This window comes from Peromyscus leucopus, chromosome 3, assembly GCF_004664715.2.
Source record: "Peromyscus leucopus breed LL Stock chromosome 3, UCI_PerLeu_2.1, whole genome shotgun sequence".
NCBI classification, from domain to species: Eukaryota; Metazoa; Chordata; class Mammalia; order Rodentia; family Cricetidae; genus Peromyscus; species Peromyscus leucopus.
Window position 1 is genome coordinate 81,664,527 of NC_051065.1, and position 27,999 is coordinate 81,692,525.

Genomic DNA, 27,999 nt, shown 5'->3' on the forward strand with positions numbered 1-27,999 from the left:
ACACTCCTGGAGGAGGATTTTATTATTCCTGTTCCAGTATGGCTCTCAGCCTCTGGGATCAACTTAAATCATCTTTCCTGAGGCCATATTGGTGTCATTGTCTTGAGAATGGATGCTGATTATGTCATCTTCTTTACAAATATTAACAATGCTTATGAGAATGTGAGCATTCTTAGCATGTCAGGAGTAGCCTTTAAGGAAGGAAGTGCATGATCTTGATCTATTCAAAGAATCATCTGATGTCTTTGCCCTCATTATATAAATCCAAAGTGTTGGCCAAATCTAAAGACCAAAGTGTTGATTGGAAATATGACTTTTCACCGGGTGGTGGTGGTGCACGTCTTTAATCTCAGCACTTGGAAGGCAGAGGCAGGAGGATCTTTGTGAGTTTGAGGCCAGCCTGGTCTACAGAGCAAGATCCAGGAAAGACGCAAAGCTACACAGAGAAACCCTGTCTCGAAAAACCAAAAAAAAAAAAAAAAAAAAAAAAAGAAAAAGAAAAAAGAAATATGACTTTTCTTGTCTTTGTCAAAAGGACCATTGGCTCCTGGAAGATTAACATGGCATTGACAGAGTAGAAGGCTAGGAGTGGATTGTGGACCAGTGTGTGGTTAAGCATGTATATTGAGGGAAGGAGGAAAGGGTGGATGTTTTGGGTTTATCATGTAGGTACTCACAGAATGTGAGTTCATTTGAGCTTTTTATTAGTCTTTTAAAGGGTTGGAAGAAATAAGTTTCCTTCATATTATTGACCACCAAAAATGAATCTTACAGGCCAGGAGGAGTACTTTCACACAGGAGTATGTATTCAGTGTAGATGAGGCCCTCAGTCATCCCCCAGCATCACCTTCTATTGCAGAAAAACAGAAATATTATTTTTGAAGATTAGTATAGATAAAAATTTGTATTTTGTAATTGTACTACATTTCAGTAGGGAAAGCTGCCCAGAGAGAGTACATTTTCTTTCATCAAACATATATAATCTCAAAAAAGTATTTTAAAACCAACATATGCAGTCACTTATGCATCAGTATATCCTTTTCCAAATATTTGTTAAATACTAGCTATGTACCAGGCCCCTAGATATGAAGTAGAGATTTGTTCAGCATTACAGAAAAGGTCACTGGGCTCATGAGCTGGAGTCTGGTAAGGAAGACAAAAGAGATATAAAACATGATTTAAATGGTGATAGATATCATGAGTTTTTTTTTAATAGAGTGAAGAGACAATGTACACTTCATAGTTTTTTCTCAATGTCTCTCACTTCACTCATTGACAATAATAATCCCATTGGAAGAAAAAAAACATGAGCTCAAATGTCCTCACATCCTGGATTTGAGGATAGCTTGATTTTTTTTTAAATAAATTCTGTAAATAGTCACGTATACTTTAGAATCTCCCTGGGCCTTGAGAGTTTCATCATGATGATAAGAATTCCTAGGTTACACAGGTTTTGTCAACATTAAATAAAGCCACTCATGTTGATTTTCTTCTGTAATCCCAGCATTTGGGAGACAAAAGCAAGAGAACTGTGAGTTCTAGACCAGCCTAGGGTACATAGCAAGATTCCATCTCCAAAACCTAAAAATATGTAAATAATAAAGATGAAATAATATGACATATGTAAAGCTTCAATAAATAATATGAGCAGAGACAGAAACCTATCTTTTAAGATAGTTTGGGAGATTAACAAGAGAATGGACACATGAAGAATTTGTAGCTACAAAACTCTATCATTTACTGCTTCCTCCTTTATTTATAATTATGGTATAATAAAAAAAAGCACAGTATGAGAAGTAGAAAGCAATTTCTATTTCCTGAGAGTTGGCTGATTAGGAAAGTTAGTTGAACAGAGGAAGTCCAGTCCTGAGACGTTGTCTTCTGCCTTTTATGGAAGGGTAATGAGGACTGACATGATGAGTAAGCAAGCCTGTGCCAAATGCGTTTGTAGATTTCTTTCCCCAAATTGGAAGCAGCTGAAAATTGACTGGCTACAGGATTGGCTGTAATAATAAAGTGTATTTGGGTTCAGTTTGTAAGGTTTAGGGCAAGTTTTACTAAAAAAGGAAAATCAACCACCGAACAATAACCTCCTTGATCTGTCGAAGTTCATCGAAGGTTCTGAAATCCAGACCTATAAGACACGAAGCCTGACTGTGGGTTCTTTGTCCAGAAACTGGCCTTGCACAGCTCACATAGCTGCTTCCTCTTCTCTGTCATTGGTTTCTAATTTGTGGAGGCAGGAAAAAGAAAAAAAGAAAAAAAAAGTCCTTCAGCTGTATCTCTAACAGAAATCCATATCTGCAGTAACTGCCTCACAGAGAAACCCGCATCGCTGGGAAGAACAGTCCTTACAATCTATAACTTTGAATAGATCTCATTAATGTCTTGGGCGCTACTTGTTCTTAATTGAGCTACCAGTTTCCCCTCCTGGAAGGCATAACCTGATCCCCTCAGGTATCTTTGTTCTGTTGTGCCAGAGACATCTGTGTAAACGAACAGTAAGTGGAGAGTTCATATTCTTGTAAGACAGTCACGTGGACTGAGCCATCCTAATTAAACTAAAACTAATATGTTGCTGTGTTCTGCCTGGGGATTTTTGCATAAGTATTCAAAAGATATGATTTGGGAAATGCAACTGAGAATTTTTTTCAGGAAGTGAACTGTTATTTTTGAGTACCTTCTGTGTATCAGGCAGTTGTCACATTGGTGAAAAGAAATGGGAACAAATGCTTCCCTGGAGTTAACCTTCTAGCAAGGGAGGCAGACAATAAAGAAAAAAAAACTATTGTGTGTTCAGGAGTGAGGAAAGTTAAAGAGAAAGAAAGTGCAGAGCTTTGGGGTGTGGACAAGCTGTTATTCCAGCTCCTTAGATCTGGTAACCAAGGAAGGCTTCACTGTGAAGGAGACACTGGAATAAAAACTTGAAGCAGTGTGTGGGGGCCAAGGGAGACAGAGAAACTGACAAAGAGAGACAGAGAGTGAGATTGAGAAATAGTGGTGTGTTTCTAGGCAAAATATTTTTAGACAGAGAGTCAGCCAGTGCAAAGGTTCCAAGGTAGGCAATGCCTGGATTTTCCTAGACTATGAAAGGGAATGTGACCTGGTGAAGTAAACCTCCAGCATCTGTAGCAGAGATTCATTGAGAGCACAGAGTTAGAGGATCAAGAGGTGAAGTGGAGAAAGTCACACAAGGTCGTCTTCTTTAAAGCACGGCCCTCTGAGGTGACAGTAAGAGCCCCACCCCACCCCAGAGTTGATGATAAACACAGACTCTCAGCCCCACCCAAGTCCTCTGAAAGTGGACCTTTGTTACAAGATTTGAGAATGATTCTTGTGCATAGTAGAGTTTACTTCATAGTAATGCAGGACTGTCGAGAATATTCTGATTTGGCTTTCAACTATGAGGATTAGGAAGCTCAAGAGGGTTTTTGACAGAAATGTAATCTGACTGAAGTTACATTTTGACGAAGCAGCAAGGCTATGACTTTGTTGAATTCTTGAGTGAGGAAGATGCTGATTATGCACTAAGATTAGGAATATGATCAAACTCTATGGGAAGCTGATAGGAGTGGACCCAGAAATCTATGAGAAGCTGCTTCATGATTCTTTCAGCATCTTTGCAGTCATCTTACCATCCCCAAAATTATGCAGGACCCTGGAACAGGCAACTCCGAGATTTATGCCTTCATTAATTTTGCTTTATTTGATGCTTTGGATACAGCAACTGTAGCCATGAATGAGCCATAACTTCATCATCACCCTATCACTGTGTCTTATACCTTCAAGAAGGACTCTATGGGCAAGTGTCATGGCTCAGCAGCTGAACGACTTCTAGCAGCCCAGAACCCACTATCCCAGGCTGACTGCCCTCATCAGCTGTTTGCAGATACACCCCCCTCCACCCTGTGTCCCCAGTCCTGTAGTTTCATCCCTGGGTTCTGGGCTTCCCCCACCAGGCATGCCTCCTCGTGGCTCCTTCCCACCTCCAGTGCCGCCTCCTGGAGCCCTCCCTCCTGGGATACCCACAGCCATGCCCCCACCACCTATGCCAGCTGGAGCTGGAGGACGTGCTCCCCCCAGCACTAGAAACTCCAGGAGCTGGGCATCCTGGTCACGGTCATTCACATCCTCATCTAGTCCTACCAGGTGGGATGCACCATCTAGGGATTTCCCGAATGCAGCTGGCTCACCATAGCCCCCCACGGCCTAGGACACTCTTATGCTGGGTGGGCCTCTAGACTCTGAGGGGCAGCCAACACCCGAGCCACCTCCGGGAATGCCTCATCCTGGACCTCCTCTGATGGGCATGCCACGACAGGAGCCTCCTTTTATATCTCCCGTGGGTCATGCAGGTCCCATCCCTCCACACAGTATGCATGGGCCTCCTCCACTGAAGTCCGCTCATGGATACACTGGTCCTCTGAGAACCCCTCCCTCCACCCAGACTCACTCCACAGCTCCCACTTCCACCTTGTGGTCCATTCGGGGCCCATGTGCTTAGTAAACTGTCATCCCTTGCCTCCCTCCTATGTCCTTCCCGTATCTTCACTTCTTGGACCAGTCAGAGCTGCTCTAGCTCATCGGGGCTGATGTACTGACCCATCTCCACAGCTCTGTCCCCATTTCAATGTCATTTTTCCCCCACAGGGAGTGGGGCTTCTTCATTTTTGTTTTAAAATGTTGGCCCTAATTGTTTTACACATCATAGAGAAAATAAAACTATACTTCTTGCTTTAAAAAAAAAGTAGAGGAAGAAAAAGCTGCTTTATTTTCCTCTGGGGTAGAACCCAGGGCCTCTTCCATGGTAAGAAGTGCTATACCAATGACACACAATCCTAGTAGACACGTTCTTTGAAAAGTTTGCCTAACAGGATGCTGAGACATGTGGTTTCTGAGAGGGATGAGAGGTTTAGGGACTGTTTGTTTTGGTTTGGTTTGGTTTGGTTTTGAGACAAGGTTTCTCTGTGTAGTTCTTGGTGCCTGTCCTGGATCTCACTCTGTAGCCCAGGCTGGCCTCCAACTCACAGAGATCTGCCTGGCCCTGCCTCCCGAGTACTGCATGCGCCACTGCCACCCATCCAGGTTTAGGGACTTTTTGAAAAGTCCCTAAAGTAGATGGGTACCATGTCTGTAGAGTGAAGGGATTGTAAGTAGGAAGGAAATTCATGCTTCAGGAGAGAGATGACAGAATTGCTGGAAAACCTAAGTAGGAGATACTTTGTAAATCTCAACTGGAGGACTGAGGATTAGCACAATCCATCCAAAACTGGAAGAAAGAAGAGGCAGCAGAGAGACACACATGTGGGTGATAGAGGGATGCAGTGACAGGAACACAGAGGTCATTTATTACTATTTTTTATTTACACAAATAAACAAGAGCCTAGGTCTTTGTCTTAGTTTGGAGATTTGGGGAATAAAGGAATAGGGATGGAAATTCTGGAAAATGGAAGAAACTTAGGGTCAGCAGACTTCCTAGATAAGAGTTATTTTACATTGGTGGATGCAACTAGTAATGCAGTACATCAGCACAGTTAGTCCCTCTGTCTGTCCTGTTCAGCAGCCTGAGAGTAAACACGGAGTGGGTATGGTAAATTTCACCAGATCTGGTGTCAGATAAATAAGTATCAGAGAAAACAACAGGGACAACAGAGTTGATTATACACAAACAAGTGATTATTATTATTGCTGTCATGGATTCTGATCTGCATATGAATGTGATCACAAAGGAAAACTAAGGACACCAAGAAGATGGTAGGAACAATCAATTACCAGTCAGAATGAGACTGAGGGGATGATGGGTTCTGTAGGCTAGAATAATAGAGTTCAAAGTAGTATGAGGTTGGTTCTGAAAGGACACATTTGAAATTGAGATTATTAAGAGCACTGCTGCTGTGTTTAAAGATGGCATGGTGTGGTGGAGTGCTTGACTGGAATAAAAAGAAAAGCACTCTTTGGCAATGAGGAAGACAAGAGACTGGGAAATCAGTTACTGGAAAAGAATGTCTAGATCCAAAAAATACACAGAGAGCTGGCACACAGAAGAGTGACAGAAAACCATATAGTAAAACCAAGGAGAGCTGAGGGGATGAGCAGATGAGTAGCAGGTAGTACAGTCTGGTGACAGGAGCTGGAAGACTAGAGGATGTCAGTGGCAGACATCCAGGAGTATTGGAATAATGAAAAGGTTCCAATCCACCCTGATGCTGTGAATGTTGTAGCAAAGGAAAACAGCACCAAGTGAGACAAGTAGAAGCCTCACAGTTCCCCAGAGGAGAAGCAGGTCCTAATGAGCAAAAGAAGGTAGAAGAAGTCTTCAAAAAGCAAATGGGGGATATAGGTCAGGGAGCCATGCATTTTGGTTTGCCTAAGATGGTCTCATTTTCCCAGCACTTTCAGCACTGTTCACTATATCACCTTTCTCTCTTGAGAATTCCCACATGATAATTAATTATACAGTCTCCCTAAACCCAAGGATTGTGCTGATGATGTAACTCATGAAAGCACAGTGGAAGTATCTGGAGAGCTATTTAAAATCTGCTTATGTGTCCACCCATATCACTGATATATAAGTAATGATCCAGGAACCTAGGGCTTGGCATGATGGTGAGCAAACAAAGCCAAACATATCTGTGGCTCTAAACAAGGAATGATGAGATGTTGAACCATGAGTGCCAGACGGATGTACATGTTTGCAGGGGCATATTGAGATGTGAACACCTCTGATCCCCAAGACATCAGGGTAAAGGGCCTGGTCAGCTTTGTTCTATAAGTAGCCAAGGTTAGAGTGCATTGCTTGCTCAGATTTTGGGGGCTAGGATGGAGACTAGCTAATGAATGCTAGACTTTAAGATGGAGTGAATACATACAGACCAAGTTATACAAAGCAGGGGAAAGCCCATGTATAGAACACAAATATCAACCATGGTACAATTGTGTTTATACTTAATCTTGGTCTTAGGTATCACTAACCCATGGGAGCCATATTTTCTTTTCTAGTGATTCCCTTCCCCTCCTCTTCCAGCTCTGTAATATCATTTGGCATTGAGTGGAAATGCCAAAGTAGAGTAAACATAATGAGCCTGAAGCTGAAAGATGGATCAAATGAGTTTCAGTGAACAACTTGGTGATAAACGGACTGGGTGTATAACTTTAAAATCTGGCGTAGGCCCTTATTACAAAAAAAAAAAAAAAAAAAAAAAAAAAAAAAAGAATCATCAAGCTGAACACTCCTTGAGAAAAACAGAGAAACTAAGCAGCCCTGGGCTGTGAGAGGCCAAGCAGTGGGCTGTCACAGTGCTGGGCTTGGAGCTGGCAATGTGCTAGCTACTTTTGCCGTCTTGCCAAATGATGGCATTAAACAATGTGATTCACTTTAGCACAAGCCCCACCCCCACTCCCGCAGCCGCAGCTTGGATCGCATTGGTGTGTTTTCAGTCTCTCCAGAAATCAGAGTTTTTATGTAGGTGTTAGTAATCACACAGTCTAAAGAGGAGAACCTCACGGCAGAGGGAGAAAGAGAGAGGCAGAGTCCATGTAGTCATTCTGCAGTCTCGTAGTCCATCCCTTGCGTTTGATGGGTATTTCTAATTGCTCTTTTTAAGACTTATTTTAGTTAATAACCCTTGTGGATTTTTTAATCAAATTCAGTGTTGATTCTGTATCTACTCAAAAAGAGAAGGAGAAATCTAGAGTTAAGAACTTCTTAAATATTCACTGGCATTTTAACTGGCGTTTCAGTATGTCAGATTCTGGAGCACACAAAGCAGGTTACAGGTACGTTCTTATCTTGATGCTCAGAAAAAAAAAAAAATACGTGTGGAGTAGATCCTGATCAAAATAATGAGGTGCCATGTGTGTGTAAGGATGACACTGTTTGTCAGAGTGCATGGTCTTCAGATTGCTCTTTTTCATAGTGAAAACTGGATTTTGAAGCCAGGACAGAATCCTTATCGACTCAAGTTCTTCTCATTAATCACTCTCAGTTCTATGCCATCTACTCACTGACTTCTTGCAACAATGATGGTTTCCTCCTGGGAGCCCCACGAGTCTGTGGCTCGGGCTGCTTTAACACACGCTCTTGAACTCAAGCGGAAAACCTGCCCAGGAACTCTTGACTTCAGCGTCCCCGCTGTGCTCAGGGCTTCTTGGACAGGAAGTACTTTAATAACACTGACGGTTTGCTCAGTTCTTACTTTAAAACTTTTGCAAATCGGAAAATGCCATGTATTCCTAAAAATTCTGCTGGGAAAAATAAACTCATAATCCTACTAGAATTCTAAAATCGGTTCACTTTGCTCACCTCGTTTTACCCCCAGGGTCAGCGTCCACTGACAGTGGGGCACGTGGTTTTCTCACGTTTCCTGTTCATTTAATCAGATGGTGTATACAAATAAGTTCACATATGCATCAAGGATTTTAGCTTGAGTCATGTTTTTCCTTATATTTATTTATTTGTGTGTTTGTGGAAAGTGCATGCCACCTGCCACCATTCTTGAATGAAGATCAGAGGACACTTGCTAGAGTGGGTTCTCTTCCTCCACTGTGTGGATTGAACCTAGGCCATCAGACCTGGCACTGAGCCCTTCTGACTACAGAGCCCTCTTGTTGGTCCCTGGTTCATATTTGGATTGTCTTAAATAAAAAAGGCACATTGTGCCTTTATCTTTTTGAATTTCTATATTATAAACTTGTTTCAGGTTAGAATATATGACCTGTACATCATTGCTATACCTTCCAAATAGCCTATGAACTTGGTAAATACATGGAAGTTTACTTTATCCTCAAAACAGCAATAATAAACATGCATTTTGTGCTAGTTTTTTTTTTTATAGACACAGTCCTAAAAGTGGCATTGTAAGTCGGAGGTCAATCACATTTGCATATTTATAGTTATGTAATATGGTCTCTAAAGACATACCAATCCCTACTGTGAATAATCATATGAACATATATTCCCCTCACTTCCTGCCAGAAATTTAGAATTAAGTGGTATTAGAGCTATTTTGTTTTTCATTTGGTGAAAATGATGAATGAATAGTTTTTCGCCTCAATTTTCTGTATTCTGAATGTTTTTGTGAAATTGAACATTTTCAAAGGTATATTTTGCACATCTATAGATTGCAAATCTTTACTTGTCCATTTCTATTACAGTTTTATAAATTTAATGTCTCTGTTGTGTTATTGTGGATTGAACCCAGGGGCTCCCATTCTGTGTCAAACTCTCCCACTGAGCTGTGTCTCCAGCCCATCTCCTTTTATATTTAAAAACAGATGTTTTAAAAATAAGGTCTGGCTTGGAACCACTCTGTAACCCAGGCAAGTCTTGGACTTGAAATCCTGCCCCAGCTTCCTGGCTAACCAGGGATCTACCTTGTGGCACCTGGCCCAGCTCTTTTGCAATATGAATGATACAGAAATCTTTTGTCTTTGATAGTCTTCCCTTCACCCTTGATGCTCTCATCTCCCTGGTCATTCCCACATCTACACTTCTGCTGCCAGGGAACAATGGCAGAAAATGGTGTTTAGTCACTTTCTGCTGTAAATCCACATGCCCTAGCGTGCACTTCAGAACACACTTCTTTTAGCAGCCAGCATTTTTACAGAACGGCATTTACTTTGCAAAGAGCAGGGGGAAAAAAAGTGGTTCTGTAAATACGTCTTTAAACCATTCACTGTTTGCACTTCTATGAGACTGAAGAGAAACAAGGATTTTAAAACATGATATACGGTGATATAAGCCTCAACAGTTTAAAATAATTCTCTATGAGTATTTTCTAATGAAGATGTCAAGCTATCCTGCTTGTCTGCTTGTTTCCCTTGCACAAAGTGCCTTTAACATGCTCTTTGCATTTTTAATATCTGATCCCTCAGTGGTAGTCAGAAACCTGTATAGACACCATTTGTGCCCTGTGGGCCTCAGCTTCTAGTTGTCCCTTCAAATCCATAACAAGTCTTTTCCTCCTTCCATCCCCTCTCCCTCCCTTCCACTTCATCTAATTTATGAGTTCTTTGTTATGCTGCAATTTTCTTCTCAACTGCTTAATTCAGTTCTCCAGATGAAGCACAAAGGCAGTGATCACCAGCCTATATTTCTCTCTTTACACTTCCAAATTCATTGTCGTTTGAGACACTAAAGCTTCTGATTTCAAATTCTCCTCACTCATTAAATATCTGTAACTATTATTTTCATTATTTTAAATCAATCTATCTTGCAAAATCCTCTATAGCTCTACAGTATAGCACCAGCTCAGCCTGAGAAATAACTAAATAAAGAATGAATGCCTCAAGAGTATTTGGAGCTACAAATGTGTTACAGTATAAAATCATGCTTATCCTTGGTAGAAAATAAAATCCTCTGTTAAACATAGTAACAGATATCAGAGTCTCTAAATGCAAGATAGATTTTCAATAAATCAGCAACTATGATAGATATTTACTTTTGAAGTCATAAGGAGTTTGCAGTATAATTTGGTCACATCATATTAATATTTTAATAATATTTAGCATAAACTTTTAAACTGTACTACTTTGTATATTTATGAGGTGTGTGTGTGTGTGTGTTGTGTGTGTGTGTGTGTGTGTACGTCACATTGGAGGTCAAAAGACAACTTGCAGTTCTCTCTTTCTGCCATGTGGGACCGGGAGATTCAACTCAGTTCTTCAAAGACTTGGCAGTAGATGACTTTACCCACTGAACCATCTTGTTGATCCCATACATTTCTATCAAAAGGTTTAATTTAATTTTTAAACTGGGCTAAAGTACAAGTGACATAAAATTTAGCGTCTTCGGTATTTTAAGTGTGCAGTTAAAGGATAGTGAATAGATTCACATTGTTATACAACGATCATACCTCTTCTGAGCTTTGTCTTGTAAAACTAAAACTGCATTAAGTCCCCATTATTCCTGCCCCCAGTCCATTATCATTTACCACTTTACCTTTCATCTCTATGAACTTTATTGTTCTAAGTATCACATATAAGTGGGTCCATACAGTATCTGTCCTTTTGTGACTGGCTTATATCACTTAGAAAAGTATCCTGACAGTTCATCCATGTCACTACATGTGTCAACATTATCTTTCATTTTAAGGTTGAACTGTATCCACTTCATGTTGTTGTCTTAGCTTTTCTGGGGAATACATGAACAAATGTCTATTCACTCCAGATAAAGTACCAATGGCAAGCCAAAGTCCAAAGTCCAACTTGGCGAAGCAATGGGTTTATTGGGCTTACTTACAGAACATATGTGGAGGGTTGCTTAAAAGAGTATAGGTGCATCACTGAAAGGTTCCAGCATGACAAGGATGATGACCTTGTGGAGGTTGCATCATAAAGTCCACCTTCAGCTGACTTTCCATGTCTGTACACACTAGCATCTCCCAAGACCACTTGGAGCCATATATAGGCCAGCAGAAAGGAACAACGGTGAAATCCCAGTTGAAGGCTCTGTGGCCCTCTTCTTCTTCCTGCCAGGAGGTATTATTGCCATTACCACAGCCATCTCTGCTTTGTTTTGTTCAATTAGTTTGCTATGGCTACCCGGAAAAAGTAAAGACTATCATTATGATGATGATAGGAAAATGTTATGCTAGAATGCATGTATTATATTTTGCTTGTCTTTTCACTATTAGTGGACACATGGGAAACATTTGCTTCATGGGCATTGTGACTAATACTTCCATTAACACAGGTATTCAATTATCTATTAGAACTCTTCCTTTTAATTCTTAAGGTTTTATATTCAGAAGTAGAATTGCTGTATCATATGATCATTTTGTTTCTAAAAAAACATTTTTAACATTTAAGAACCATAGTGTTTACCAAAGCACCTAATCGCAAACTCCTATTTATACAAACACAACACAAAATTCCAATTTCTCTTTATTCTCATCATTATATGCCATCACCATCAATCAATCTATTATCTATCTATCTATCTATCTATCTATCTATCTATCTATCTATCTATCTTTCATCTGTCAATGTATTAGTTATCATATATCATATATATGATATATATATCTATATAACTAATTATATATAACATGCATCAATATATATTTATCTATCATATGCCTACCTACCCATGACCTGTATATTTCTATTTTATTAAGAGTGGGCACTTTCACTGTAGAGAATGTAGAAATATATAAAATTATGATCAATTTTAATATACATTTCAATAAGTGCTATGTTGTGTAACAAACTTAAAAATTATTGTCTCTCAAATGTATTCCAATAGAAAATTAAGTTAGGGGACTGGACCTGCCTGGACTGAATCTACCAGGTTGAACTCAATCCTCAGGGGAGTCTTTGCCCTAGAGGAGATGGAAATGGGGGGTGGACTGTGGAGAAGGTGGTGGGGGGGGAGAGCAAGGGAACCCGTGGCTGATATGTAAAATTAAATTAAATTATAAAATAAAAAAAGAAAATTAAGTTGTGCTGGCTTATCATATAAAGTTCTGAAACACAAGCTTTAATCTCTCCCACAAAATAGCTTGCCACATTAGTGATTTTCTAAGCCAGAAAAAGCTGGCAATCGATTAAGTCTATCAAGAGACACAAATCAGAATGTGGAGTGAGGTTTGGACAGTTTAACAAATGAAAATCAAAATTGATGCTGTTGAGTGATGGCAATCTTGTCAATTTAATTGGATTGAGGATTGCCTAGGAGATTCATATGGCATTCTTCAGAGTTTATCTGTGAGAGCATTTCCAGAGAATATCACCTGAGGGAGGAAGACATGCCCTCAATGTGGGCATAAGCTGGAGGTAAAGGGGGAAAAGGAGAAGACAGCTAGCACAAAAGCTCTCTGCCTCCTGATAGCCATGATTTGCACATTTCTGCTTTGACACACTTCATCCTTGATGCACTGCTCATCTTGAGCACAGAAACATGAACCATACTTCTGGAGATGGATACTCCTGATATTGAGAGCCAGATGAGCCTCCCATCTTGCCTTGAGCACTATCTATCTGTCTGTCTGTCTATCTCTATCTATCATCTATATCTATCTATCTATCTATGTATCTATCTATCTATCTATCTATCTATCCGTCCATCCAGCGTTGTGTCACATCAGTGAGAAACTCACCCTTCTGTCATTTGCAATTAACAAGAATTTGTTTTCCTGATATTTTCTCTGACCATGACCCAATTTCTCCAAATTAATTGCAATTACAGAGCTAGAAGGGAACACGATGCTGTTCTAGATAAATTGATTGTAAAGCCTCAAAGTTTACATGTAATAAGGTGATATGCTTTACCTGAGTCCATATATCTAATTAGCACCTATGCATGTCTTCATTCCAAAGCCCTTATCACTATCTTTTGCTCTTCCCATCCAGCACAGATAAAGAACTTGTGACTCAGTTCCCCAAAGCTAACTAAAATTCTTAGCACTATTTGAGAGGCTCTCACACTTCTTAAACTTTTAAAGAATCACCTTTTGGACAGACTGTTCCACATGCTTACTCTCAAGCTTCACACTTAGGGATTAAAAGTCACCGAGCTTAGAATAGACCCTCAATAATTACATTTATAAGTAATCCAGGACATTCTGAAAACACTGTTCACAAGTTATCTTCTGAGAATTCATCTAGGGAATCTAAAAGCTTTTTATCATTGATGTGGATGATATGTGAAGGATTTCATGTGTGTTTATGTGTGTGTACATATATGTATTTGGAATAAATATGTGTATATATAATGTATACATGTAATACAATATACAATAATACAGAGTAATATAAACACACACATGCCTGGATTTGTAAGCACCAAGACACAAACCCTGCCCTGTCTTTGTTCTTCATTTGCAATTCATCAACTAGTTGAGGTTAAGTGAGGGATACATCAAATGGCAAATGTTGCTGCACCATGGTACTGGCATCTGTTCTGTCAGAAGAAAACATCACTTATCCACTCGCTCTGCTTCTCTACCTGGTGCCCTGCCAGCCCCTGCCAGCCTGATGTCTGACACTGAGCTAATTATCTTTCTTAGCAAGTTGATGCTTATCTGTCCATATTTCTTATTTCAGTTCAACAGCACCAATGCCCTGCCTGTTCTACACACTGGAAACTAAAGAGGAATTTTTATTATCTGCATTTTTCTTACAAAGTGGATTAATTACTTTGACTCTCCAAGCTGCCTGTGTAGCCTCCTCCTATTAATTCTCACCTTTCCTTTTTTTTAGTCACAGTTTAGCAATTCATGTCATTATTACTCTCCGCGACTGTAGAAACAACTAACGTACCTTTCCCCTTCTGTACATCAATCTTCTCTCACCACAGTATCAACAGCGATCCATCTTAGCTCCAAGGCTTTTAAATGTCCCACCGTAGTTGGAATTGTTTGCTCTGGCATTTAGAGGTCTCTATGGCTTGGCATTACTCACTCCTTTACTCCTAGTTTGCTCCTTCATTATTTTCACTCAAGGAATGCCAATAGCCTGTCCTGTGGTATCGATCCGATGCCTTCTTTTTCCTTTCATGTGCTTCTATTTGGCCAAAGTCCATTACTGGCTTTCTTTTACACCTCTGCACATTCTTTCACATCAGGCACTGCTCTCCTCTTTTCATCCCTTGGTTCATTCCACTACCTCCTTTTCCTACCTATGGGTTGATTGTTTTCCAGTTCTGTATCAGTAAACACTGAAAAGTTTTACCCAGTTTCTTTCTGGAATATTGAGTTTTCCCTGAACTCCTTAAGCACATCCATCCTCAGATCTGATCTCATTTTACTGTTATATTTGTCTGGTGTTTATCACTCCAGATTATATTCTACTTGGATTGGGACTTATATACCCACACTCCCTAGTGCCTCTAGAAACTCATTAAAAAAAATAAGTCATTGTTGTGTAGCGTCAGTCATTGCTGTGTGAATTGAACTTAAAAAGCTATTTTAACCTTAGTTCTTAGTGTGTGTTTCAACATGAGTGACTAAAATCATCTTTATTAGAAATCAGTCAAGGACTATTTGTGTATTCAGATCCCTCAATTCTAATGCATGAACCCTCCTAAGATGCACCTCCTGAAGATATTGGGGTATTTGTGCATGTCTTTCATAATGATGCAAACTAGTCACTCTCTTTAAAATGTCACAGTATGCATGATGCTTTGCAAATAGGCAAAACTCATTGATTTTTACCTAAACATAGTCTCATATGTTTATGTAGCTAAAATATGTTACTTTATTTAAGAAAGATTGACATGAGAATTCTTTGGTACTTCTGCCTTGTGTATGCTAGGCTAGTCTTCTGAGACTACTGAGCCATACCTCAGTTCAAATTATTATATATATATATATATATATATATATATATATATATATAAATCATTCTAATTGTCATGCTAAACATATATATAACACTAAGTTGTATATATATTGTATTGTATATATTTAGTTTTATATATATATGATTTAGTGTTATATATGTATATATGGTTAGTAGGAAGATTAGTGGTACATTCTTTTTTTTTTTTTTTTTTTTTTTTTGAGACAGGGTTTCTCTGTGTATCTTTGCACCTTTCCTGGATCTGGCTCTGTAGACCAGGCCTCACCTCGAAACCACAAAGATTCTGCCTGCCCCTGCCTCCCAAGAGCTGGGATTAAAGGCATGTGCCACCACTGCCCACCTAGTTGTACATTCTTACTTCACATTTTGTCTAGAAGCTGAGGAAAAGGCATGAAGGATAGACATAGGACCAGACTAGAGACAGGTAAAGTTAGCTCTTCCCTTAGGAACTTAATTAAAAAACACACAAAGCTAAGGATTCATGACACACAGAAGGATCAGCACTACTGCTCTTTGCTTTTAACACTGGCAACTTTAGTTTTCATTCAAAACTTGAAGTTTTACTATGGAATTTTGCACTGATTGCGACATTTAAAGAAAACTGCAAGAAAATATCATCTCATCTTCATCCTCATCATCATCATTATTTTTTTTGGCTGGTTTTGAAACAGGGTCTCTTTATATAGCCTTGACTGTCCTGGAACTCTCTTTGTAGACCAGGCTGAACTGGAACTCACAGAGATTCACCTGCCTCTGCCTCCCAAGTGCTGGGATTAAATGCATGTGCCATCACACTCAGCAATATTAGTTATCTTCATGACAAAGTTTGGTGTCCTTTTCAATATTTTACCCAATAGAAACCTGAAGATAACTACTAGGAGGCAGAATAAAAAATAAGAAATAAATAGTAAATGAAATAAGGAATGATTAAATACATGAAGACAGACTTATAAAACATCTTTACCTTATCAAAAAGCAAGGGTGATGAACAATGCTGCCACTGGTGTAACTTACTGACTGATGCTTGGGTGCAGTGTGCACATGGTACACAGATGTGCATTGTCCCATAGACTGCAATTAATTATGTACATTGCACTAGCTCAAGAATGCTGGGTCTACATTCTCTGTATCCAATTCTTTCCTGATTTAGTTACAAATACCATGCCACACTAAGGAGAATTTATCAATTATTCTAAAGAATTTCCATACTATCCTTTCTTAAATATTTTCTTAAGAGCCTAAAACAATATATTCAATTTAGTATATAGTGTTTTGGCTTTTGAGATAGGTGAAGAGGAGTTAGATCTGAAGTCCTCTGCTGACTAGTTAGTCAGCCTAATCATGATCCTGAGAACTTGCCAGATTCATACCCTAAATGTAGCAGAAAATAACAATAACAGAGGAAGTATAAACTAAAATGTGGAAAAGTAAAAAGAAGTTCAAAGTCACTAAGTTGTGGGTGGAATGACTCCTCAGTTTCTATTTTTTTAACCTTTGAAGTGGAAGTTTATTGCTGTGGATATGTAATTTGTATTTTTAAAGAAAATGGATAAGTGTCATGAAAAGAGTAGATTCTCACTAATTACTCTCTCTAATTGCTTCCTGTTCCCAGAACACAAAGCCAATGACATGCCCTGGTTGACTTACAACTTGTGCCTTAAGCTTGAATACACTATTTGATACATAAATGGGTGGGCTGTTTTGGTATTGGTCATACCAGAAATAGATTGCATTTAGTACTTCATGCATTTGATTCTGAATATAAAATATTTAGTCTTCGGGAAAGTTGTGAATGATACCCAGTGAAACACTACATTCAAGCTGTGAGGCACTTTCATCAGCTTTTCAACTCAAAATATGAATGTTCTCCTTCACACTGCTCACACATCAAGGACACATAGCTATGAGATTTGCATATAAAAATTATGTGAAAATTTAAACAAGCCCTACATCCAATTTCAGTTTGTCAATCTCTCTGCTTGTGGGAGGAGTGGTTCTATACACTGTGTCCTGGACACTGTGCACAACTATGTAGGAGCCAGAACTTCTAAAAGCTCAGCACAATATTTGTATATCATCTAGAAATATGCTGTTTGACAATCAAGAGTCTTATCCAGAGCTCAAACAGCAGCTTCCACTCTGCATCTTTCCTGTCCCACCTGGTAGTTAACTCGCTCTTCTAATCTCCTGGTCTTGATGCCTTAAAATCATTCTTCTCCATATATTTTCCTGTTTCTGTACACTTCCCTCCCAAGACCACAGAAGGAAGAGTTAAAATTCTTCTAGACCTTTTCATCCTCTTATACTGAATGTCTAGTCCTATTGGTTCTTTACAAGAGTTCCAAGTCCTTGGACCTTCTGTGTGTTCTGAGACCAGCCAGCCCTCCAGCATCTGTTTCTTGGGCTTCGGTGGGGATCTTCTGTCTGCCTTTCTGTAGCTACATTCCTTTCTCTTGCTGTTTCTAATGTGGAAATGCCATGGAACCTACTCTTCTACCTGACACTGCACTGTGGCTCCCCACTTTATTCAGGGCATGCATTATAATCTTTTCAACCTCATCTCTGTCTACCAGTTTGGTTTCTTTCTAACTTGTCTTATTTCAGTGTATCTTACATATTTCTACTGACTTTGCAGGTTCTTTTCATTGATTTTCTTTGCTTGTTTCTGTTGTTTCCTATATAGGTGTCTGGCTTACTTATCACCATCTTTGAGGTCTGTGTCAATGTAATCTTCACACTAGGTCCTTTCATGAGCATCATTTTTGTAACTGCCTAAGACTAAATATATTCATTCTACATGGCAATGTGTTACTTGGTGACACATTCATACAAATATATACTATACAATGATCATATTCCACTATACCCCTCTGCCTTTTCAGTACTTGTCCCTTTTGTCCCCTTTGGTCCCCTGGATCATTTCATGTCTACTTTCATCTTACCACCCTTTTTAAAATGCAATATTTTTCATACTTCATTTAACATTTCCTATTTCCCTGCCTGATTTTATTATTTTCCTTAGTAAATACCACTTTCTAAGGTATACTCTGCTTATTTTGTTTGGCTCATTTCCTATACTAGACTGTGAGTTCTATAGGGCATGAGCTTTACCTTTTTGCCTCACTGATAGGTCTCAAACATCTAACATAGTGCCTAAAACAGAAGATTCTAGAAATCCATGGATCTACAATAAGAATTGCTGATTTGGGCAATGAATGCTCATGTGTATCCCACACCTCTGTAAAACCAGAAAGAAACATCACCCTAGAAAGTTGTAGGATAGTGTTCACAAGCCCCCTCCAAATCACTACCTTACTCATTTTCATTTATCTGTCAGGCACCTCACCTAATTTAGGATCCAGGGAAACAACCACTACTCTGACTTGAATGGTCATAGATTATTCTTACATATTCCAGAACCTTCCAAATTATTCCATTCTAGAACTTGCATATTTTTTCAGTTTGTCTGTTTTTGTCTGTATCAAATGTTCATTTATTTTCATAACCAGATTGTATTTTGTTATATAATAGAGCATGTAGTATCTATTTATTCTTTTACTGACAGACAGCTACATGTTTCCAGTTTGGAGATACCATGAATAAAACTATTGTGAACATTGACATGCAAAGAGACCTTTTGAGTTTGTTTTATTTGTTTTCAGCAGACATTCATGATGCACAATCATACTTCTTGTAGTAACTATTTAACATGGCATTAACCCTTTCAAACATGTAATTCATAATCATGACTTACTTTAGAATGGTTTTACTAGCACTAGAGGAAAACCATTATTAATTAGTTAAATCCACCTATTCAGTCCCATACCACAGCCTTAGCTACCATTTATCTACTGCCTGTCTTTGTAGATTTGAACTCCATACATTTCTCAAAAGTTAAATCATATACTATGTGGTATTCTATAACTGATATGTTTTACGTGGCACCATATTTTCCTGGCTCATCTATATTGGATATTGTTAAATACTTGTTTCTAGTTGTCAGCTAGTACATCATGATGTGAAATACATCATGAAGAGAGGCACAGGCTGCGTTCCATATCAGTTATAGAGGAAAATCGGGTTCTTCTCGGTTTAATAATATCACCAACATTAAATCTCGAGTAGCCGCTTCTACCATACTTCCTTTGGTGTCTATGAGATAAAAGTTGGTGATATGGCAAATCAAAATGTCATTGGCAAATTACATTGGACTAAAAGGAAATGGGAAAAATATGTTTGAAGAATTAAAGCTGCCCATTCATAAATTGTTAATTCCTAAACTTAAGGGCTTTTTTGTCCTTAAATATTTTTGCAAAATGAAACTATAAAAATACTTACTTTGCTTCCCCCCCAAAAAAAAACTGGAGAATTGCCTACATTTTTCTTTAAATTGCTTATTCTAAATGTGAATATACATTGAAATATATGTATTTGTTTATTCGTAGCTCTGTCTCTAAATACTGTACTGGTCTCCAAAATCCTGGAACCAAAGATCCTTGGAGAAATGGCTGATTTTTCAGATTGGTTCAGGGAAAGTAGAAGATATGTCAAAAGCTGAAGAAATTCTAAAATAACAAAGGAATCTAGTATTATGTGTTTTTTTTAAAAAAAAAAAGCCTCACTGAAATGTATTGTAATAACAAAATCTCAGAAGAATGAGAAATGTGAATATATGGAGACAAATGAGTCCACCTTGATATACATGAACAACCAAAGAAATCATGGCAGCAGAGAATCACACCTTCCTGAGAGGGCAGCCCTCAGTGGTGTGTGTATATACTAACTGTATACCAGCCCCAGCTAGCCCCACTGGGTGCTGGAAGTGAGGTCACATGGATGTCATTGCATCCTAACAGGATATGGTAGGACATGCATTCCTCCCCCATACCAATCTTTCTACTCCCCAGAATCTCTGTTTAGTAATAAAAAAAAAATCTGACAAGCCAAAATTGACAGACATGCTCCAAAATACCTGAAGATTATTTCTCAAAACTACCAAAGTCATGAAAAACAATCAAATAAAGACTATCACATTCCAGAGAAAGCTAATGACAAACAACAACTACACGCAATATTATATACTGGAGAAGATCTTGGAACAGGAGAATAAAGACATCCATACAAGACTTAGAAGAGCCTATATAAATCTGGAGTGTAATCAATGGGACTATAACAGTGCTGATACCCCAGTTTTCATAAATGTGCCCTAAGGACACAGGATGGTAACCATGGGAAAAATGGGAACAGGAAACTGTGTCACACCCACAGCTTTTTAATTACTTCAAAGTAAATACTTTATGCAAAAGAATCGAATATTAGTTTCTGAATTCTTCTATTTTTAGCACTAAGGGTTATTTTTGACCATGGAAAACCAAAGTTTACCTTCATTTCCTCCCCTGTCTCATCATCCAAATATAACCTTACTATACTTTATCAATATATATTTGCAAACACAGGTTATTCATTAAATAAACCATAAGTAATTATCTTCCATTTCTGTGCCTGGTTCATTTTCCTTTGTTTAATTCTTATATATTTGGAATTTATTCAACCTGTAACTTTTCTCAGTGACCTAATTGCCCTTTCAGGATGCTCAATGTGTCCAATGTTCTATTTATTTCTACCTACATGGTGAAAGCATCTGCCTAACATCTTCCGCTGCAATTGTTCCCCATGCCTTCATGCTGCCCCTCATTTCCTGAATCTTTTCTTGTGCTTACACAACTTTGGAAGAACACAGGGTGTAATAAATTACTTATGAGATGCCAGTTGGAGATAGAATTTTGTGACCTGTGTATCTGAGTGTATCTTTATCCCCCACACCCTTCAACATTTTAAATGGACTTTTATGTGGTATCTAAGATGTCTGTGGAGAAATATGAAATACATTTCAAGCCTTTGTGTCTGGCCTCTGGTGCCTTAGAATCCCTTCAAGTTCTCTAGAATCTCTTTGTGAACCCCTGGGCTCTGTAGTCCTGTGATTTCTTTGTTTCCATCCTTTTACAATACCTAGTAGACTGGCAACCTGCAACTTGATGTTCTTCAGGTCACAATTTTTAATAATTATTTCTCTGTTTTATTTTAAAAATTCTATCTTTATTTTCTTCCTGAAATTCTTTAGAAATTTTATAGGGGACTTTCTACATTGATATGTATTCATATGTTTCTATACTTATATGTTTACATTCTTAGGAAACTTCTATACTTATTTTCTAAGAGCAGGTTTTCCATCTTACTCTTTAACTGCCTGGCCCTTTAGATTTCTGAAAGATGAACTTGTTGCCACCAGTGCTTGTGAGTCCTTTATTATCTTCTTCTCATGGGCAGTCTGTCTGTTACATGTTGCTTTTCCTTTGCTGATTGCTTTGGACATTTTAATGTTAAAGACTTTGGCTTTGGAGAAAGTTTGAGTAGTGCCTCCTATTTAAAAGTTCAAAACTAAAACATGGATAACCAAATTGGAGAAACAGGCAGGCATCAGAAGAAAGTAGAGTAGTTACTCTGGGTAGAAGAAAAAGCTGATGTGAAAAGACAGGAACAGGATCAAGTTTGGTTCATTGTAAAACAGGATTAAAATAGAATGCAACTTCATGGGTGTAGCTTCTAACATTCCTAGGAGAGAACATCTCACAACAAACCCTCTGTTCCTCTGCATCTTGCAATCTTTCAGTCCCCTCTTCTGCAATCATCACTGAGCCTTAGGTCCAGGGGATGTATTGTAGATGTAGCCACTGGGATAGGACTCTATGACTGTGTATTTTAATCAATTGTAGTTTTCTGATATGTTGCAAATAGAAGTTTCCTTTGTGAGTGGTGAGGAATAGTCTTCATCATGAAAGATCATACCAATTGGTTGTCCAATACCAAATGATCAGCCCCCAATCTAGTAACATTTTATAGACAGACAAGGTTGTATTTCTATATTTAAGAATATATATGTGTGTGTGTGTGTGTGTGTGTGTGTGTGTGTGTGTGTGTGAACAATTAAAGAAAAAGAAGCAATGAACTTGAGAAAAGAAAAGAGGAAATGATGTAATTACATTACGATCTAAAAACTTACAGGGTTTCTCTGTGTAGCTTTGCGCCTTTCCTGGAACTCACTTGGTAGCCCAGGCTGGCCTTGAACTTACAGAGATCCGCCTGCCTCTGCCTCCCAAGTGCTGGGATTAAAGGCGTGCGCCACCACCGCCCGGCCACGATCTAAAAACTTTTCTTAAAGTATTTACAAAATAGAATAAAGTGACTGGACTATGTGGGGGAAAGGAAAGAGATGGAAAATAACTCACAATCCAGAAGGAAGTTCAGCCTTAGAGAGGAAGCTCAGGGAGGGCTGGCGCTCTAGGGTTTTAAGGTTTACATCTGAAAACCTAGAGGTTCAAACTCTGTCAGCAGCTATCTGGCTTCATCCATCTTCTGTAATCTCGAGGAGACCACGACAGTTACCCACCCCTGGCTCCTTTGAATGCTATTTTTTTTTTTTTTTTTTTGGTCATACTGCTTTCACAAAACTGCAGAACTTTCAGTTCATTAAATATCACCTTCCAGCATTTCATTGGTGAATGGGGCGAGACCCCGAGTCCACACTCTTGCCACTACAGCTTCTGGACAGGGATTAACAATGATATCAAGAAGTTTGAAACACACACTTACTAACATCCTTCGAAGTTCCTAAAACCCAAGGAAAAGGAACATGACAGTTCTTTGAGAAGTGAGACATGTGTTTACCTGACTCTGGAAATGTCACTGAAACACCATGAAGGAAGTTGCCTAACTCGGTGAAACTGAGGCATGTTTGATTTTACACAGCCAAAGGATGACAATGAAAACCTAGAGACATCCCACAAAAGACATTCAGTATATGAGAATTCCTCAGTGTCAGTGTGCTTTTTCTTCAAAATACTTAAAAACTTTCTAGAATTGCATAATTTAACAGTTCATCCATAATGTTTCCTCAAAAACACCACACAAGACTGCTCTCAAGTTGTAATGATTCAAGACTGAGGGGGCAAATGTCTACTCCTTGAGACGTTAAGTGACTCTTGGGGACTTTTATTTTTTATTTTTTCTCTCAAAAAGCAGCAATCTATATCTTCCATCTCTCAGAGGAAGAAAAAAATATCTAACTCTAACATGAAAATAAGAATTTTCTTTTTATCATGATTCATTTTAATATAAAAATGACAAAAACTATCAATTACATGCTTCAACGCTATTAGATTAGAGTTATTTAGAGACTGTCATGGTTTTATCTTCAGTCTTGCTCAAACAGCCATTGAGCCATAGCCCTTGTTTTTCTAGACTAAAGCTTCTATGGAGTACAGCTTGGAAGTAGTTATAAAGTATAAGATGCTAAAAACTAAATGTATGTTTCATGAACCAGTATTGTACAATCAGAAAATAATGCTTAGTGATTGAACACTGCAATTAACCAGGAGATGCAACCACTTGGATTCTCTTTGTAAATGTGTACAGTGGGTTAAGGAATCTTAAGGAATGTGTACAGTGGGTTAAGGAATCCATCACTTGAAGGACATTTCATGTAATTTCTCTGGGAATATAACATCTCCCTAAACCGAACCAATAGGATAACTCCCATGGTCCTCCAGCCTGCAGTTTAGGCTTAGATGTCTCACCCAAGCTTCGTCAATCCATTCTTTCTCTTCCACTGTCAGAAGATATCATATCGTTATATTACTTCCAGCTGTAGGGTAACATTGTATATAATTTGTGTATAATGCATTAATACATGACAATCAATGAGAAGAAACTGAAAGTTCTTCTAATAGTTACTAATGAACTAAAGCTTCTTGACTCTGTTGTCACCTCAAAATAGGTTTAAAGGATGACAGATTTTAAAATGTGTTTATTCAGTTTGGCAAGAAAATATTTAGCTTTATTTCTCTTTTCTCTCACCTTACAATAAAACTAGGGATATTACTTTGATCCCAAACTGTCTTAGGGTTGAAATGCTAACAATTTCTATATGGACTATTCAAATTCAATTTTAGGGTAACATTGTACATAATTTATTGTTATATTGGCCTCTCTCCTGCAGCGTTCACTCATGTGTTTCTGGCATCTAGAATAAGGACTGATGTGTACACGGAACATTTACTGAATGAAATATTGTACCATGCTACGTTCAGAACTGAGATTCAACAGAGCAGAACACCTGCAAAGAAAGCCCTATTCCCTCTTTTCAGCAATTCTTCTCTTGAATTCTACTGGAAAAGAGAACAAAGGGAGGCAAAGTTCCTGGACTGTTAACAAGTCTAACATGTTATCATTGGTGCCAATGGTGCTAAACAAAATGTATGGTCTGAGCTCCCAATACCAAACTACAAATTTTCTTTGTGATCATGCCATAAGACAGGAAAGTTGTCTCACATTGTCTCTGCCTTTTCCCACTAAACGTAAATAGACAAGAAATAAAACAAAGAATTGGGCAGAATGGTGAAATCATTGAGAAGGGAGGAAGCATGGCTTCCTTAAGTTCACTTTTCTTAGAGGAGCATGAAGAGTGCTGGACGCATCCCCTGCCCAGGAAGAGGGGCCTGGGAAGTCTGCTCAGAAGTAGGAAGGGGTCCTGGTATTCTCAACATCACCCATTTATCCAAAGCACAGGGAAAGTAGGTGAACTCCATTTCCTCCCTGTATTATTTCTGCCCTGTGCATCCTTCTGCCCCTGGCATACCTGAAGTCCTGAGAATGCCTCTTGTTCCTGGAGCCTTGATCTCAGCTGTACTGCTTCCTGACTTTGTGTTTAAAGGAACCCTGGCTGTCATTAGACCTCTGGACATCTGTCAAAAGTAAGTGATTCCCTAATAATGATTCAATAATCCCTGGGTCTTTCCCCAGAGAATCTTCTGGAAACTGAATAAAAGAGATAAAATTTTAATGAATTAATGCTAAAATTGAATTTGAATAGTCCATACAGTGATTGTTAGCATTTCAACCCTAAGACAGTTTGGGGCCAAAGTAATATCCATAGCTTTATTGCAAGGGGAGAGAAGAGAGAAATCAAAACTAAATATTTTCTTGCCAAGCTGAAGAAACACATTTTAAAATCTGTCACCCTTTAAGCATATTTTTGAGGTGACAACCGAGTCAAGGAGCCTTAGATCATTAGTAAACATTAGAAGAATTTTCAGTTTCTTCTCATTGATTGTTATGTATTAATACATTATGCACAAAGCCCTGAAGAAACAGGAAAAACTTTATACTAGATGCTCAGATAAACTAGCTTGTCAGAATGAGTGAATGGAAATAAAATTGCTGAAAAATACTTGTTTATTCAGTTTCAGCTGACTGATATTAAAACAGGGTATAACAATGTATTGATAGATACTAACTTCAGATGATATCAATAGTTTCTGGGCTAGGGCAAGAAAAAGACAGAGAGACAAAGACAGAGGAACATTGAATCCCAGGGATTCCCACCCTATTAGGACAGCAGAGTGCCTTCAATCAGTGACTGCCTGACAAGGCTCTTGGTGACCTGTGTTATATTATCAAGAGAACAAGCCACACATATGATGTTATAAGAACTAAATCACAGATCCATGTGCAGGGTAAGGACTACAATGTTGCCATCAGTACTCTTCAGATGTCCTTAGTACCTCATCCACTGCCTTTGCCATACATAGACTCCTGTTCCTGTTTTTAGTGTGCCCTCCATGCTGCATCAAATGCTGTGATAGTGTTTTCTGCTGTGCATATTTCAGAGAATGTGTCAAACTGTGGGGAGCAAATGAAGTCTTGAAAGAATGTAAATTATTGCCATGAGCATGGTCAGGTCAAGGACTCCAGTGCCTCAGACTCACCAGAATGGCAAAGCCTTCTTCAGGTCAGGCTCAGAGGAACTGGAAAGCCTTCTGGTCTGAGTAAGGATGTTATAAAAAAAATTGACCTTTAGCTAATATACTACCAAGCACAGCTTCCTCCTACCAGATGACCGCAACCTAAAATGATTCCTTTACAGAGAGTCCCTAGCAAGATTAGTCAGCTCACCTCATACAGCTGTACATAAGCCCTCCTCCTTGTTATCTAAATATAGTAAATTCCCTGAGTTTCCAAGTTGCTGTGCACAGCCCACCCAATACCAGTATTTCTCCATGTGTGTCTGTCATTTCTCAAATGCCTGACACTGCAGTCAGAGTAGTCCCAAAGCCATGCAAGGTTATGGCACCAAACTAGATACAGGATACCTGTGTTCTAAGACCAGCACCTCAGTGATGCTCTTTGCAACCACTGGGCATCCACAGTCTTTCCATTTCCTTTTCCTTAGTAAAAGCAAAGTGAAAGATGCCTGCTCTCAAATACTACTTGATGTTTAGTAAAAATAGTATAGAACTCTTCTGAGCTCCTTGAAAGGTACTTTGTAAAAATTTAAGATAAAGCTAACATTTAAGCAAGCATAAAACAAAATATGAGATATTCTCCATATTTATATTACATTGTGGTCTAGCATAGACTATTGGTTGGTCATAATTACCAACTGTGTAACAGAGGTACCACACATACATATCATATACACTCTCAGTTTAGTCTTGAACATTGTCTTCTGTGCAGAAATTGAGATTTAGAACTAGAGAGGTGTACTAAGGGGCAGGCTTGATGTTTTAATTCACAACTACCTGTCTCCAAAACAGCTACACTAATGTCATTCCTTGGAAGGAGGCTAGTTGTTGAAATGTGGTATCTGGCGGTTATAGAGATGGCTCAATGATTAAGAACACTTTGTAGGGAGTTGAGGTTTGGTTCTCAGGACCTACACTGTGGTTAATTATTGGTGAAATTATTATGGCCACTCCACATAGTTAAAAGGAAGATTTATTTAGTGAGTAACTTACAAAAAAGGGAAAGGTAGGTTGTGGGGTCTGGGAAAGGTGTATCAAAGTCCAGCGGTGTTCTCTGGAGCTCTGCTCGGTCAACCTCCACCATCTAGGGTCCAGGAACAGAGCGAGCGGGCTGGCCCATCCAGATCTCCGGGTCTCCTGGCGCCTCCCTTGGCCCCGCCTTGTAGGTGTGACAGTTGCCGAAGCCTCAATGGGGGTTGGAATTTCCAGACCAAAGCTGGAATGGCTGCCCACTACAGTTAATAATCAACTGTAACTTCAAGATCTGATACCCACTTTAGCCTCTGCAAGCACCAGGCACACACTTGGTGTAAATCCGTACATGCCAGCAAACATGTACACACAAAATGAATGGAATTAAATTTGTAAAAAATAGTAAGATTCTGCTTTAGTTGGTTGAGATACTGACTAGTACCAATTGTAGAAGATTGGCAACAAATGTGTAAATCTAGCATTTAGGAATGGTCAGTAGAGAGGTTACCTTACCCAAGTTTGTGGATGAGATCCCCCAAGTGAGGACACAGGGACTAAAGGATCTGGTAATGAGCCACATGATTCCCAAAGTTCCACTACAGATAGAGTAGGGAACCCAGCTTAGAAAGAGAATTAAAAGGTGCCTGTATACTGTATGCATCACTGCCGTCTGTGCAATGAATTGAAAGGCTAGTGTGGAAGTCTTGACACTGATTTGTTACACAGCACTTTGTACACCTTTTCCACATCTGTGAAGTAAGATAATTACCTTTCAGTCTAGCTAACAGCAAATAGACAAAGATCACCAGAGTTCATAAAGTCCTGTGGTTTGTATAATAATGATGAAATAGAATTATGGCCTGCCTTC

The 27,999-nt window shown here is 38.8% G+C and overlaps 1 protein-coding gene across 2 annotated transcripts in view; it reads left to right on the forward strand.

Annotated features, from left to right (window-relative positions):
* The window catches only part of Grid2 (glutamate ionotropic receptor delta type subunit 2), a 1,432,020-nt gene that overhangs the window by 1,188,963 nt on the left and 215,058 nt on the right, over positions 1-27,999 (forward strand). The window lies entirely within an intron of this gene.